The sequence below is a fragment of the Pezoporus occidentalis genome, unplaced genomic scaffold, assembly GCF_034315485.1.
Source record: "Pezoporus occidentalis ecotype Australia unplaced genomic scaffold, CSIRO_AGI_Poc_V1 ctg88, whole genome shotgun sequence".
In the NCBI taxonomy this organism is placed as follows: domain Eukaryota; kingdom Metazoa; phylum Chordata; class Aves; order Psittaciformes; family Psittacidae; genus Pezoporus; species Pezoporus occidentalis.
Genome location: NW_026916242.1, coordinates 235,437 through 249,370, shown reverse-complemented (window position 1 = coordinate 249,370; position 13,934 = coordinate 235,437). Strand labels below are relative to the sequence as shown.

Genomic DNA, 13,934 nt, shown 5'->3' with positions numbered 1-13,934 from the left:
GCAGTGAATAGGCGAGCTTTTAGCAAATATTTGCTGCAAAATATTGTTCCTGAATTCAAACATCTACCCAAAAAGGCCGTAAATTTTAATGTCTCACAGCACAGAACTGCTCTTAAATACACTGTTGAGGCTTGAGAATGAGTGAAGTCTAGCACTGTTTACCTGCTCCTTGTCCTGGTACATTGCACTAAAAGGGACCACTGGGCATGGGTATGTCCACACATTTGTTTACATTGTGAAGTTAAAGCTGAGAAAAATACATCTGTCCGCCCTTGACTCATCTTCCAAACCCCTTGAAAGAAGCAGAAATGTAGATTCCTTGCACACAACCTACTTCTGCACAGAGATGGTGGCTTTTGTGGAGTTATGGGTTTCTTCAGCTGAAAGAGCCCCCAGGAATCAAGCATTGCAGTACTCAGCCTAAGACCTTTGTGACTTTAGCCTCACACCTAAATAAGCGTGTATACTGAAAAATATATACAATCGGGTCTTACAGAACCTTGGGCAAGATGCTAAATGCATGTGTGCTAGCTGTATGCAACAGGTCAGCATGCAGAAGGACTATTTTGCAGTTGCTGTAGGTTCAAAAAAAAAAAGGCACATCTTCATTACCCCTTGTAAAAAGCCAAGGTTTGAGAGGATTTAGCTAATTCATATTGCCTAGCTTCTTGTTACTGAAATAAGGCAAGAAGATCTTTTGCACGATGCAATTACAAAAAGACAACATCTCCCTACTAACAAGAAATTAACCTTATCTAACTTCATTGCCACAGAATCTGTCTCTACTGTTATGTCACTGTGACAGAGCTAATGCAGTCACGCTGCAGAGAAAAACTACCCGTTTGGGGCTGTGAAGATGGTATCTTGGCTGCTCGAGTGCTGAGTTCTTTTTCTAGCACTGCCATGCGTTTCCTCAGTGACCGTAGGAAATTCAGTCTCTCCCTGTTTCCCTTTTTACAGCACGGAAATCCTCTCCAGGCTTTCCCTTGCAGTCTGGTCCTGTCTGGAAGAGAAAATAAAGTGTGGTGTTTTTCATTATTAGCTAAACAGAATTTGGCAATGGACAGATGTTCACTTTGCATACAGCTGTGCTGGCTGAAGATGCCTTTTTCTGTCTTCCTGGAACTGTTGTGAGGCTAAACAAACACTGGTGGAAAATTCTGTGGTCTTCAGATAGAAAACACTTTAAAAACCGAGTTATTGTGGATTGCATTTTCAGAACTGCTGTCAGCCACAGCTGAAATCAGTGGAAACTGTGGGCTGAAAAGCTGAAGCCCTGAACTACAACAGTTTATGTGAATATAGAGTTCATGGCTGGCACAGGAATTTAGATCAATCTACATTAAAAGCTCTCAGGTAAATACAAAAGGCAGACTTGGTGGAGTGATCCTTCTTTTTCTGCTCAGGCTTATTTTTAAAGTCCTGCAGCATGCAGGTCTGAGGACTTTTAGGCACAGAAGGCTACAATCTTTCACTATGGGCTGGCTGACTATTGTCTCGTGGTGCAAAATAGGTTTTTAGTTAGTATTGTGAATTCTTACGGAATCTTACAGTGGCAAATGGGAGCAATTTACCTAATGTTTCTTATTCTACACCTATGGAAAAAATTCAATATGTGTGTGTGTGTGTGGGGGGAACTGTGGAACTAAACCCAAAAACTAAATAATAATGATGAAGCTTTTTAAAAAATAATGTCTCACAATCTGACATAAGTAGTAAGATTGTTGCTGTGCACTATTACTATAATTAAATGACATTATGCTATTGCATTAAACTAATCCGTCAGTAATACTGTACTTAGCAGTAAGATTTTTGTCACATAAACATTATGAGCCTTTAAACTTCTGCATTTTGTCTTGTAAAATGCAGGGAAAATACAGAAATTGGAGCAGCAGAATATAACATGAAAAGCTGTAGCAGCAGAAAAAGGCCAGCTGGTTCAGCATGCCAGCCCTTTTAAAGCAGGTAAGTTAAGAGTGTTAGAATACATTTACCAAAAGGGTGGAACATGAGATGTATGCGTGAGGTGCCTGCTATTACTTTGAAAACATTAGGTACTGACCTAAAAATCCTTTTTAGTGTTTTCCTGAATTTCGGAACATGTAAATGTTGAACCAGAAGCTGCAGAGAGTAAACTGTTAGGAAAAACATGCAAATAATAACTGACATGAAGCTGCAGTCTTTTCTTTGAACAGAGGCAGAAAAAGAAAGAGGCTACAGATCACTTAGACTGTGATCAGTCAACCAGGGCAGCTGATCAGAGGGATGCAGCCTTTAGAACAATGTTAGCTCTTGCAGACCCAGGAAGCAGAATAATATTTTTCATATTGAAGACTTCACTCCCATCGTAACAGATCAAACCACCATTCAGACCAGCAGATCCCATCCTCTCTCAGCCTGGTAAGCTGTTGTACATTTATTCTGGTGCTAGATCTTTTCCAAATGGGTTACTGGAGCTTTCATCCACATCCCATTGACAGCTATCCTTTTCTCACCTTTGCAAAATTCAGACCATCTTAATTGTTCCTTTCTGTTATCATGCACAAACAATTACTTGGATTTTAGCAAAAATTCTCAAGGAAAATGCAAGCAGATTTCTTTCCCTTTGCTTACCTCTTCCACAGATAGCATACAAACACACACTGTAAACTTACTCTGTGCCACACTGCTGTGACTGGAACTATAGCATTTGCTGTACTTCCTATATTTACCTCTGCCTTTAAGTGTTCACTGAACCATCTTGGTCTGCCATCCTTGTGATCTAATTGTGCATGCAATATGCCAGGATGGCCATGCTATTCAGTAAGGATTCATAATGTACACAGGGGTCCTCTTCTAGCTCCTGGGGGTAGGAATAGGATGAAAACATTATGAGACTTTATTAAGTCTCATAATACCGCCTCCTCTTGCCTCTGGCAGCCTCAGGAGTGGGAATTAGTCTTTACAGGGAGGTTATCACCCATAATACATATTTATGCTGTGTCCATCGTGTATAAGAATGCTCTCAGTAAAACTTAGGCTAGGCTATAATAACACTTAGCACTTCTTTGTTGCCTTTCATCTGAGGATTTCATTGTGCCTTTAAAAGCTTTCATTAACTAAAATTCACAACCCCGTTGTGCAGTAACTGTGCATTAACACCTCCACCATATGCAAAGGACTGGTATAAGTGGTTTAAAAAGCTGGAAAGAATGTGGATGGGGGGAAACCTTGGAACTGATTATTCCCACATCTATGCGCTAGCTCTGTGTTTCCTCTCTAAAATACCTTAGAATTGCATTGATACACTGACTGCACTTTACTGCATTTTTAAATGCTGATGTGTGTCAAATTTAGCATTGTTTCAAATTCCCAACATTCGTTTCCAGCTTCGTTTATTATCTGCTGGAAATCTATCCTTTGATAACTGAATGCAGATGTAGCAATGAGAGTGATATAATTGCCTGTGGAGCTAGGTATGCGTTTTCACTATTGTTAAGCTACAGGGTCTAGTTTCCCCAGGATGTGTATGACTTGTGAATGCCAGTTACAACACATTCCTGAGAAGAGAATATGCCCCTAAAGCTACAATGTCCTTCGTGCATAGCCTCCAATCCTCTACAAAGCTTACATTTCACAGGATTCAACAGTATTGGTTCTTTTGGGATCAATGAGAAACTCACCACCCATCTCCAGTATCTCTGAATTACAGAGCAGAACCAGATCAAACACAGAAGAGTTCCCTCATTTATCCTGCCTCTGTAATACATCAGAGTGTGTGCTGCATTCATTTTGTGTAGGCGGGCTGGTGTCTAATGTACTCTGTGAACATATTTATAAAGGATTAACCTGTGCCTGGTATTCCTAAAAACTGATTTAGTTAAAATACACGTTTTATTCTACTTGTCTCAACCATATGAATCATTCCTGTTTAGCTTTGATATTAGTCATTTTTTTGCTGGAGTGTTATGTACTGCACATTATCGATAGTCCTGTTATGTATGACAGGCTATTTTCCCCCCCCCTCAGCCAATACTCCTCAGTGCATTGTATGATCTGCATCTGAGAATTTTAACCTGCAGTGAAAGTGTTCTCTAATAGAACATGCTGCTTAGCAAAAGCTGAAACACTGAGGATTTGAACAGAGTGCTCTTGCTTTAAGTGTTTAGAAGCAAACCAGGAGTAGAAGGTCAGGAATCACTAGTGCTGGGAAGGACCTAGATGCATGGTGTACCTAGGATGCTGTGTGTGAACGCACACACTCCGACCTGGCACCTACCATGTTAGGAAGGATCCGGTAACGTGAAGCTCCTGGACTGCAAACAATTGCAGCCCACCCCTCCCACCAGCCCCACGTTAAGTATTGTGTTTTAAAATATTTACCTTGACACAAGCAACATTTAGATATTTGTTTTGTGCAGAAGGATTAAAGGAAATACAAATGAATACCACAACAATGAGGAACCCTGATCCTCATCTGCTTATGTGAAGAAAGCTCCAAAACATTAAAGGCATCTTGAGGAGTTGCCTACTAGGAACTCGGGCTAAAACTGAAGAAGAGCAAACTGATGAAGGATTAGGGATAATTTACTAAAGATCACAGCCACAGGGGAAATGGCCAAAGCAAACACTGGAAACCCTATTACTCCAGATGTGCGACAGCCACACTTAAGGTTTCTTCTCACCTTGATCTTCAACCTGGTGCTCAGGGCTTGGTTTGGTTTTGGGTTTAGTGTTTTGTTTTGTTTTCTACTATGTATCAGCCTATACTGCAACTGTGTGAAAAAGCTGATACAGTTTTCAATACCTAACATCTTCTGGCAGAAGGGAATGGTGGTAGTTGATCCTAGTTTTACTACTTTTTTGATTGCCTTTGAATTCAATGAGTTCAGCCCATTCTGATTTCTGTTCTTGATACTGTGCGTTCTGAACAACTTGTGTGTCAGGTATTATTTGTTGTACCATCAGTCCATCTTATCTGGGTACAAGAAAACACAAAAAATCATTCTGTGAAGGGAGGAGGATTCTTCTCAGCAGCCCATTGAGCAGTTTTTCTAGTTAATTTTCTTCCCCATTGTTCCCATACCAGCTCTGAAGCTTGCAAATGTTTCTTTTTCTTGCCAAGACAGTGGTACTTTTGCCCTGGCACACATTAATGTTTTTTCCCTTTTCTTGTGTTTTGAGTGCAGCTGAACAACAAATTCCTCTCTGTTTAACAAGCAACTTCCTCAGATTAAGGTTTTTTGGTTTTTTTTCCATACCAAAGTATCTTTCTGATTTCAGCAAAGCTCTACATTTGTTGATTAAGTACTGACAAGCGAATAGCAGCAAGTGCCACAATACTGTGTGCTTCTGGGCTTTCAGAACAACCCTTCTGGAACCTGAGCCCTTCTGTCTCAAGGGGCCATGGCAGCAGCCATGCTTTGAGAGGTAGCTAGTGAAGACAGCATGTCAGTATTCAGGAAACGAGAGCAGCTCCTTCACAAGAAGTCTACCTCTTCTCTGCTATTCGCTGTGCATTAGGCTTAACGGTTCTCAGAAATCTCCGTGCAAGTTGCACCTTTTTCACACTCCTCCCTGAAAACAAGATAATTTCAGGTTTTACAGCAGCAAAAGAATTCACTGCCTGTTTTCTCACCGATGTAAGAGATGTTCTTTAAGTGGAAGTTAGCTCATCAGAGGCCATAGTAGAGCATTGATAGATGGATGGATGGATGTGTATGTACATGCATCTGGAGTTCTTTTGTTCTCTCCTAGCGAGCTTTGGTTGTTAAAACAACCATTTCAGTAATTTCTGGGCTGGCTTTGCAGGGAAAAAAATCTTGTTTTTTGCTGCTCCTGGAAGAGAGGTTGTCATAATGTTGCTCCCCCACTTGACTGACAGGCACCTTTGCGAACACACAGCATGTTTCATCTCAGAGCACTCGATGAATATCTTTACCCCCCTTCTGGACCAGCCCACCTCCACTTGCAAAGCTTCTTGCTTTTTTTCACAGGATTGCAATCCCTGCCTTTTGTTCCTCCTTCTCAGGAGTTAATACCTCCCCACCTTACAAGTCAGCAGTGGATTCTGTCAGTTAAAACCCCCAAATAACAAACCCTCCTACCCTGAAGGCCTTTTCCTTTCAAGCATGTATTTTTCTAGCCTGCAAGGGAGTCAGTGCCATAACCCTGAGCCTTCATGGAATAGTTTCTAAGCCTGTTTCTGTGTATTATGAATATCTTCCAAAGGGAGAATGAACATCCCCTCTTGTGGAAGCTTCTACATTTCATGACTCCCTGCCCTCCCCGCTACCCTCTGCTCCTTACAAGCCCCTTCCTTCTGCATGTAATGTCTCCTTCCAAATCCTCCTGCACTGCTGCCGTCACCTCAGCCTGTTCCAGCAGTTGCCTGCCAATGCTGTCAAAGCCCAGAACCCAAACATATTTGTTAAGATGTCCCACTATTTGTCTTTTGCAGATTTCCAGGAATCTAGATGCCGTGGCGCCAGCTTCCAATCTTTCTCTTCCATCCACACTTTTTCCCTGTCGGTTGGATTTTTCTCTGAATTTCTGCACCCTGAAAAACAAAGCACCGGCTTGGTTTTTTCCTTTTACCCATTTAACATCGCTGGCATCACATCCCCACCTTTCTAGCTGAGGTCCTATTTTTTTGGTGCTATTCGGTGTTGCTTCTTTCTTCCCAACAAGGTGCCATTAAGAAATGCTAGACACATCTTCGGGGGGTAGTTGACTGTCTCTAACCCAGAGACAGGAGACTGCTGGTTCAGGAGCAAGAGGCGACTCCTGCACAGACAAGTGAAACACTAGGTGATGTGTAGGGACAGTTTATAGAAGAAGATATTAACAGAATTCATGTTCATTTCAGAGATATAAAAAAGGATCCTGAAGATAAACTGAAGATGTGAGATTATTAAGCGATCTGACACCATCTCCTTCATTTAATTGCTCGTGTTTGCTCTTTCTGACACATTTGCTGAGCCCATGATGCTTAAACTATGTGTGCATTCAGACTTTTCCCTTCATCTCCTCACCCCTTCTTGCATTACTTTGCAATGGCATTTGCTAAGAAATCTGATGTCTCAGACACTGGCATAGGGAGGTACATAAGAGACATAGGTCTTTTAAAAACAGAGAGGATAAAGCTATCAGGATGACTGAGGCCTTCTGCTTCTCAGTGTGTGTGTTAACAGGGTTCTATAGAGAAGATGCCCTCTCCCACAGGAAGCTCATGGCTCTGGCTACTGACAATTACTAGGAGTTTTTTAGATGTGACAGTGATTCAGGTTTTGTTTTCATCCTCTGTCCTTTGCTGTTTTTTCACCTCCCCAGATGCAGGGGACTGATGGCCAAGCAGAACTGGCCCCTCCACTTGTCATGTCCATGTGTAACCCCTCTGGTGTCCATAAGAGACCTCCTGTCCACATTCTCCCAGTACCTCCCCACACACGCTCTGTTCCAGCAGGGAGGCTGTTTTGGAGCCCAGCTGCACCACGCAGCGTCTTTTGGCAATGTTTTTTCTCCCTGGTGACTCACTGCATTTTGCACCCCGTGGCAAAAGATAATCTGTCACCTCAAATCCTACTAGTTCTGCAAGGCATCTTTTATATAATCAGTGGGTACTTTTACCCTCTTTTCTCCAAACGTGAATATAAGGTCCAGCTTGACTCCTCCATATGTTTTTTTAAAGAAAGCAGCTGTGTTGTTCCTCAGGAAAACAGCTTGTAATTTAGCATTATATCCCCTAGGCAACGCTTTTGGTCTTCAGGACATATATTTATCACAGACACCACAGTTATCTCTATGGTACTTTAGTTTTCCATCAAGGGAAGCTAAAAGAGCATTTAATTCCTTAAGGCTCTGATTGATCTTCACCACAATCTACCTCTGGTGCTTCTCTCAATGTCTCTTCTGCTGAACAAGATTTCTTTTTCCTCTCTTGATCTCTCAGAAGTCTGAACTTATTTCAGAACGTGGGCTTGCTTTGCCTTCTAGCGCTACCTGTCTTTGTGCTTGGCAGAGCTTCCCTGTCCTTTGGTCAGCTCTCCAGTCCATCAACTTTGCCTTACTCAGGAGGCTCCTGAGGAGAGCTGAATGCCTGTCAGCAAATAAATAATTTGCTGGCAGTGGGTGGGTTTTCACTTTTTGTTCTTGGTTTCACTTTTGGTATGACAAGACAGCCATGGAGAGTAGGTATATGGTCACATCTTAGAATGAGTTCAGTTAAGGTGAACAGAAACATGAGGGCCCCACTACTTGCTCTGAAACAAAAAGTTCTGAGTTCTTAATGCAAGCTGCTTTACGAATTGGTGCCCCTTGGGACCATTTCACCCTTGAGCTCAGAGCAGCTCCCTTCCATTGTGACAAGTTCTGGTCCCCAAACACACAAGGAAACCAAGCTTAGTCTTCGGAGTAGGAGATACTACGTGCTACCACACTTGCCAAACCTATCTGATCAGCACACACAGAGGGAGAAAAAAGCAAGCAAGCAAGGAAGAAGTGGGAATGCAAATTTGAGAGAAATCTTTCAAAGTCTGCAGTAATTGGCAAGGTAAATGCAAGGCTTTTCCTGCTTTTCATAACAGTAGTAATATCAATTCATGATAAAAAGCCATTCTGAGTTACACAAGAAGGAAAGATATTTGCCAGGAAAAATTCTTTAGTTTCTACTTTATTGTTTATGATGGACAAGAAGTGCCATCCATCCTGACTGACTGTTGGCATGCGACTTACCACAGAGCAACTGTATGTTGATGGATAAGCCAGTCTCATCCAAGTGTCAGGAAGATTATCAAAAAAAAGAGCTGTCTGTAGTTGCTCCATCTCTGAGGAGATTGCCAACTCACCCTAACAAAAGAAAACATTAGTGTGCTATTTGCGTCTCACAAAGAGACTGTGATAAGATGACATGATAAATGATAGAGGGCTTTTTTTTCCCCAGTAAAAACACATAAGGTAGCTAAATCCTCAAGTGTAAAGAATAGCTTGGCTCTTGCAATGGGGGTGAGTCATTTATTTTTTAAAAAGGGGAAATGGTCAGAAAAACAAGAGTGCAGGTTTTGGGTTTTTGGTACTTTTTAAATTCCCTCTAATTGCATTAAGTAATTACATGATACAGCGATTCATACGTACATACGCACAGAAGCATCCACCTACGCATATGTGCGGGGAGAAAATGATAAAGGGCCAAATTACTAACTTCTTTCAGATATCCTACAGAAAATTGTACATGCAATCAAGCTACCATTCTGCCGGCTTGCTTGCGCTAATGGCTATTTGAGTGCCCATGTTTTGTTACTCTGAATTAAAGATCGAAAGGAAGGTAATTCTAGGTGGTGAAAAAGGAGGTCCCTTTAAGAAACTAGCCCTGTGAATTAGATTTTCAGTGCCTACTCTTGGAATGTATGCATTAACTACAGCTGTGCACGCCTAGGCCACAATTGCCTGTGTAAATTGCTGGCAATGCATAAGAAGCTACTTGGTTGCCCAATTCTGTGATTTGAGCATATATTAAATGTTAGTGCAGCAGGTATGGTGTTGTTTGAGATTGCTAGATATTATGAAAATCTGGCCCTGCATGGTCAAGAACATTACATGTTGCTATTCAGCACTTTGTCAGCATTGAGAGGCATATTATTGCCAAAAAAAGGCCAAAGATGTGCGATCAGATAGGTCCTTTTTACCTAGCTTCACTGCACTTACTGGACACGCAGTGAGATCAGGACTTGGGTGTTACTGTCACTGCACCTTTACTCACAGTTAATGGCCGTCTCCTAATGATGGTTAAATACCTCACACCGATGTCTTTGAACATGTTGATCATTTAACACGGTCTGAACCATGTGCCTTATCCAGCGGGGATCCATGAGAAGTAGAGTTTGTTTTCAGCATCAGAGGGTCTCAGAGGTATCAAACGATGGCCTCCCTTCTCTCCTATGGATTGCCTAAAACACACTGAACGCACACCATAACTAGCAACCAGATCTGTTAGCAGCTATAACAGAGGAGCCAAATTTCTGCAATGGCAAAAAAAGAAGAGTGTCCCTCTCTGACCTCTGGATCTGCACTGAAATGGGAGTCAGACCATGATCAGAAGCCATGCATTTTGCTTCTTAGTAGAGAGAGTGAGAGAGAGAGGATTTTCATCTCCTGAGCAGTTTTGTGATCATTTTTATTCCCACAAATTAAAACGAATCATTTGGTATAGGGAGATGAGTTACATGTTTGGAACAGGCAGCTCATGAGAGCACAATCTTTTAATCAATGAAATCAGAAAAAAAGCCCCCCAGGTATCACTCACAACTGCCTATTACTGGCATTTACACTGGTGCTGTGTTTAAACCCATGCATCCCCTGAGATTAGTAAAGCAAAGGACACGTATCTTCAGACCTGAATTAAGTTCTTGAAGGGAACACTTTACCTTACATAACAACAGATCCAGTCTCTTATATTCTGGAAAACAAATCTATTTATGCAAGAAGCATTCTTCTGGTGTTTGGATAAAAAAATGATCTTTAGCTTGAAAGATTTTTTTTCTGTATGGCACCTAGCTGTGCATTCACCTTCAAGAAATACCACATTGTCACAGGGCTAGTGCCTGGTATGACACTGTAAAGGAATTTATAAACCTTGTGTATTCTAACTTGATGAAATTAAAGCAGTTTCACTGCCTCTGTGTTGGAGTATGAAGGATATGGAGGATTTCTCCTGTGAAATGGAGAAGGAGTGGAAGACCTGTGCAGGTCCGTGCTGTTAGGAAGAAAAGCAAATTCTGCCTCGTAGTTTGCAAATAATGGCATTTTGCAACCTGACAAAGAACCCTAAATGCCCAAACCCTATTAATATATTGTAACACTTCAGCAAGATCTTTTTTCTGTGTGGTGCAAAATAATGCATATATTTGTGTCTCACGTATTCTAGAGATCCTTCATTACAAATTTCAGGTTGAATCCCTGTACAAAATAGGCATCAAAATATCTAATTCTATTTAAATTGGTGGTCGCAGGAGTAAAAAGCCCATAAAACCAGAGACATCACACCATCTTGTGTCAAATTTGCAGCCTGCTCTATGTTTTGACTGACCTTGTCTTCCACAGCTTGAGGGACTCCTTCCCCAGTGACCGAGTATCTGAATTGCAGCTCTAATAGCACATGGAACGCGTTGTCTGCAGCTATTACAAAAGCAATCTCCACGTTGGGGTGTGGGATGTAGCGGGTGGGGCTTTCGGGAGGTGGCATCTCATCCATGGGTTTGTGGTAACCTTTATAATCCAGGTTTGAAGCGACTGCAAACCCACGAGCGGACACCGACTTCCTATCAAACTGTCAAAGGCATAATAAAAACCCTGTCACCAGGCACTGGTGTCAGTCCTTGCTAGGCAGAATAAGGAACCTGCTTAGGCATAACTGAAATTGTTCTGTTATGGAGTCATTGTTGAGAACAAGACTTTTGTAACACTTTGATATCCGTGGAAATTAATCTAATTTGTTCCCCTTTCTAATTAGCTTCTTCACGTCACACCCAAATTCTGAGGCTTGCAAGGGTAATAATAATTCTGTCAGGTTCTTCTTCACTTAGAAACCAGCAGAGAGATAATTTCGATTTCAAAATAAAGAGACAGAAATATTTTAAAAGAAAAATGTTATTTCTCCCAAATTACAGAGTGCTGCTCTCTGGTGCAACATTATTATTCTGTGTCGCAACTTATTAAATGAAGCAGTTTATGGTAGCATCTCTGAAAAATGGTATCCTTTATTGAAATGAAAGTGAGTAATAGCATGAGGACTGTAAAATAAAAAGGCAGAATATCTTCTTCTAGGCCATTACAAAAATACATGTATTGTCTATTTGACAATCAATACACTACCATAAAATAAAACGGAGCGGTGGTGTCATCATCATAATTTCTATTTCAGATGGTTTGCTGAGAGCCAAATTGTGTCATTTATGGAGAAGAATGACAAATGGTTTAATTCAATATCACACGCATGTGTATACATGGGCTGAAATTCTGTTGCAACTCAAAGCTGTTAGGCAAATATTTTAGTATCATCACAAGTTTAAAAACAACAGACATGTGGGAATGCATCCATTTATTTACACTGGTACTGACTTAAAACTCAAAATGTTATTTGATGCTTTTAAAGCACTGCTGTGGGATGTTAAATTGCTGCTGAATCCTTCCTGTTCTGCGACACCTTTCAACCTGCCAAGATGCATGATGATGATGATGATGATGATAACAGCAGTAGTGCAGGGATCTTTAAAACAATGTGTGGCTCATTCCCGGAAGATGAATGCCATTTTGACTACCCCCTTTTTTATGATTCAGCATTTCTGATGCAACAAAGTGAAATAATGAAAGTAAAATAACAACAGGTTTGTGTGGGATGAGAAAGGGAAAACGAGCATGTGCATTGTCAGGATTTCTGCAGAAATCGTAGAGAAAAAAAAAAGCTTTTATAAGCGGCATTCCCCCCACACGCACCCCGGGAAAATTCCTCCCTTTGTTTTTACTATTCACTACATTTCCTTCTTTTATTCCCTGTTCTGATCTCGTCCTTTTGTTCCTCTTCCCTCCTCAGTTGCTTCTCCTTCCTCGTCGCAGCGGGAGGCTCCTGGCATCTGGGGACGGAGAGCCACGGCCGCGGGATGGCGCAGGGCTCGCCGGCAGGTGAGCTGCTGTTGCCTGGGGCACCGCTGCCAGAGAAGAAAGAAGGGGGCCCACAGCTTGCTGCCATGTACGTACAGGGCCTGTTCCCTCCTGCCTCCCTCGTTGCTCTGCCTCATTCCCAGGGACCGGGTGGGTACAAAGCTCTTGCATGTGGCGTTGGGAGCTTTCTACACCTGCCTTCCTCAGGGCTGGGGGAGCAGAGGAGGAAGAGGTGAGGTGGCAAATGTATTTTCAGGTGAGGATGTCAGCTATGAACTACCCCTCTTGGCTGCGCTCGGCATAGGCTGGGAAGTGGGGACATAGGTGCTGTTGGGTACCTGCCTCCCATCTCCATCCAACAAAGTGGAGTTCGGTGAGGGTCCAGGCATGGCCACGGCCACAGGTAGTGATAATCACCAGCTGCCCCACAGGGTTGGAAGGGAGAGGGCTTGTTTGTTCCCCTCTTACCAAAATAGTTTTATCACCTCAGACACTTGGTAAGTATTGCTGCAAGTATGGCACACTATTACAGGAAATCTTTGCTTTGAGAAGGGATCAGAGGTCACCACTGCAGGGGATCAGGGGCTGATTTATTAAACAGCTAAATCTATTTGAGATGCAGCTCCTCAAAAGAAGTCATGTACTTGCAGCCATATAAATGGGTAAGAAGATATGCCAGTTAATGCCTGTATTTATGTTCCCCAGGCACAAAGCCCCAGCTCAGAGGGCAGACATAGGTGGCTGCTGTCAGCCGAGTCATCTCCAGGCCTGCAGGTCTGTCACTTCTTCAGGACCGGTTTCTGCTCCTGCCACACTCTTGTCCCCTGCATGGAACCTGTGGGAGCAAGTGCAGTACGCGCCTCGATTTTGCTGACATTGCCCCAACAACACTGGGTGTCTCGTGTGCTGGTAATGACGGGGCTTGCGTTGGAGCCTACACGGGCGGATCTGGGGTGGGGGACCCAGCGTGGGGATCTCGTACGCCCTATCTCCAGCGTTAACACAAACGTAGTGAGCAGAAATCCTCCCCAGGAGGTCGGCCGGCGTCCCAGACCCGCAGCCCTGGACAGGGTCAAACGCGAAGGGCACATGGGCACGTTCCTCTCCCCGGGGCCTGCTTCCCTCTCCGCGGTCCCGAGCGCTCCGCCGGTAGCGGCGGCCGAGTCCCGTCCAGCGGTGCTGCCGCGGCCCGGCGGGACGCGCTGCCGGGGCCGACCCGGGCCCCGCTCCTCTCGCCCGCCACTGGCAGTGACCGCGCCTGGGCGGCGGCGGGCCGGCTGCCGGCAGGGGGCGCTCTGGCT

General features: G+C 43.1%; 1 long non-coding RNA gene across 1 annotated transcript; it reads left to right on the top strand.

Annotated features, from left to right (window-relative positions):
- The first annotated feature begins 1,204 nt into the window (after positions 1-1,204).
- On the top strand, positions 1,205-13,168 carry LOC134156561 (uncharacterized). Its single transcript, XR_009961958.1, has 4 exons — positions 1,205-1,356; positions 1,870-1,965; positions 2,196-2,400; positions 12,566-13,168. It is a non-coding gene; the product is annotated as an uncharacterized LOC134156561 (long non-coding RNA).
- Positions 13,169-13,934: the final 766 nt, after the last annotated feature.